This window comes from Etheostoma spectabile, chromosome 16, assembly GCF_008692095.1.
Source record: "Etheostoma spectabile isolate EspeVRDwgs_2016 chromosome 16, UIUC_Espe_1.0, whole genome shotgun sequence".
Classification (NCBI taxonomy): domain Eukaryota; kingdom Metazoa; phylum Chordata; class Actinopteri; order Perciformes; family Percidae; genus Etheostoma; species Etheostoma spectabile.
In genome coordinates, this window is record NC_045748.1 from 18,785,042 (window position 1) to 18,787,153 (window position 2,112).

General features: G+C 40.2%; 2 long non-coding RNA genes across 2 annotated transcripts in view; one reads left to right on the forward strand and one right to left on the reverse strand.

Annotated features, from left to right (window-relative positions):
• LOC116704294 (uncharacterized) overlaps positions 1–2,112 on the reverse strand; it is a 125,303-nt gene that overhangs the window by 110,072 nt on the left and 13,119 nt on the right. The window lies entirely within an intron of this gene.
• Positions 79–2,112, forward strand: part of LOC116704295 (uncharacterized) — a 16,199-nt gene continuing 14,165 nt past the window's right edge. Inside the window, exon 1 of the long non-coding RNA XR_004335648.1 lies at positions 79–211. This is a non-coding gene — a long non-coding RNA (uncharacterized LOC116704295). The remainder of the gene's footprint in view (positions 212–2,112) is intronic.

The window sequence follows — 2,112 nt, forward strand, 5'->3', positions numbered from 1 at the left end:
AAATCTGGGAACCCGGCCTGGCTGTCAAACTGGGCAGTTGATAACACAAATAGACGTTCCATCACGGAACGAAAATTTCAAAAGGAGAAAAAAAAACTGGCTTTGGCATTGTTGTCAGAAAAGACAGTATTTCAGCTTAATATCTGATAACATGTTGTGGTCATTTTGGGATTTAATACAGTAAATATATTACATATTGCACCTTACATTTGTCCAGTTGTCAAGACATTAAATCTATTTTGATTATACGTTTTCCTCATTATAAAAACATCTATATTGATCTAAACGCAAGTCAATTATATGGTCTTTCATACTGTTAACAGTGTAACTATTACATTACAAGGTGACAAGAATGGGTAAGCCTCTTATGGTATTACTACAATTTTGCAAAATAGATCAGACTTGAGTGGAGCATATCAGAGATATCGGTTCCTTCTATTAACACCAGTTTCAAATCAATAAATGCTATTCTCCAGAGCCACTCTGAGTTGTTTGTGGCAAGGTATTGATCTCCCTAAATGTAGGCGTCTGCATGTTGCTCTTGGAGAGACTTTGTGGCCTGTGTGTGCCAGTTTACCCCCAAAACTCCCAGCCCCCACCCCCTTTGCCCTTTGCCTCGTCCCTCTCTCGCCACCCGGGCTAAGCAGCCAGCATGGCACCTCCACAGAGGCCAATGTGTGACTTGATGCCATCAATAAAACCATCATCTAAGATGGACTTCCATCGCGCCCCGCACAGTTTTTCAAGCCCTCTGTGATGATAGAAGCAGGCACTCGAGGAGACAAACACTCAATATCTCACTAGTAGGTTTTCTCAAATCCATACCAGTTCATGTTTCTGCTTTTTTTCTGCTCTCTGCTCTATGTGATTAGGGTTGTGGGTTAGTCGGCAACAGTACTCACCGGATCAAGGCATAGTAGATTTGAAAAGTATGTAAAGTGAACAGTGAATGACTCACAGTGAGTCTACCAGAGAGAACAGTTAAGACTCCCTCTAAAAAGGAAGAAAACTGGACCTATACGCTGTGAAATGAAGTATTTAGACACTGAAATAGCTGATAAACACTGTTAATTTTGTATGTTGTGGAGTTTTACTGTGAAACAAGGTAAGGGTAGAGGTGCATTGCAAGATAACTGTACAAAGCTTTTAGTGTCTGTGATTCCGCTGTTCTGTTTTTATCTTATCCCTTGTTTGGTTTTTGTAACAGCTTATTATCTACACGTGAAAAAGGTCACACTTTTATAAGTGTGTGTGTGTGTGTGTGTGTGTGTGTGTGTGAGAGAGGTTGCGATATCATGCTGGTGGTCTTTTTCTTTCTCACACCAAAACAAACTGGCCCTTGATCTGTAAATTTCCACTTTTACAAGATCAAGCATCGAGATGCCACATCTAATTTTGTAATATATTGTCTTTTGTAAGAGGATTTAATATTTGGTGCATATGCCTGAAAAAGATTTATATGGCACTTGAGGCTGAAAGCATTGGTTAGCAATGTAAATCTAACACTTGACAGTTGACAGTAACAGTATGGAAGACACCCCACTGTCCCATGTCTTAACAGAGCCTCCTATCAAGATGGATGGCTCTGAAAGGACACTAAATGGCTAAACTGACTGATAGGATAACAAACAGACACCAGTCATGATAGCCAAGCCTTTAAATGCTGCACACAAACATAATATCTAAGTGTAATTTAGATTATACTATCTTGGTCATACATGAGCCACTAGTTTTTGTACCGCAAATGACCAAATATGTCTTTTGGAGGAGATTTGAAAAATAAGGTGCTGCATATATAGAATCTGATGATTTATGAAGTCAGTTACTGCCATTAAAGTCTGTGAAAACGTATGATGTTACTAAAATTCCCATCATAGTCACTGCTCTGTCTATGTATACCCTTGTTGGTGTAGTTTATACTATCTTTTTTCACTCTTTCCAAGATCCAGACTGTAGGTAACCTACTTCTGCAGTGTTTGGGCTCTCTGGGAGAGAGCTGCTACGCCCGGCGTTGGTCCAGAATGTAGCTGAGATGGATGGGTGTATGACAGCACTCTCCCTTTGCTCTTTCTATGGGAGGCATGTGTGTGTGTGTGTGTGTGTGTGTGTGTG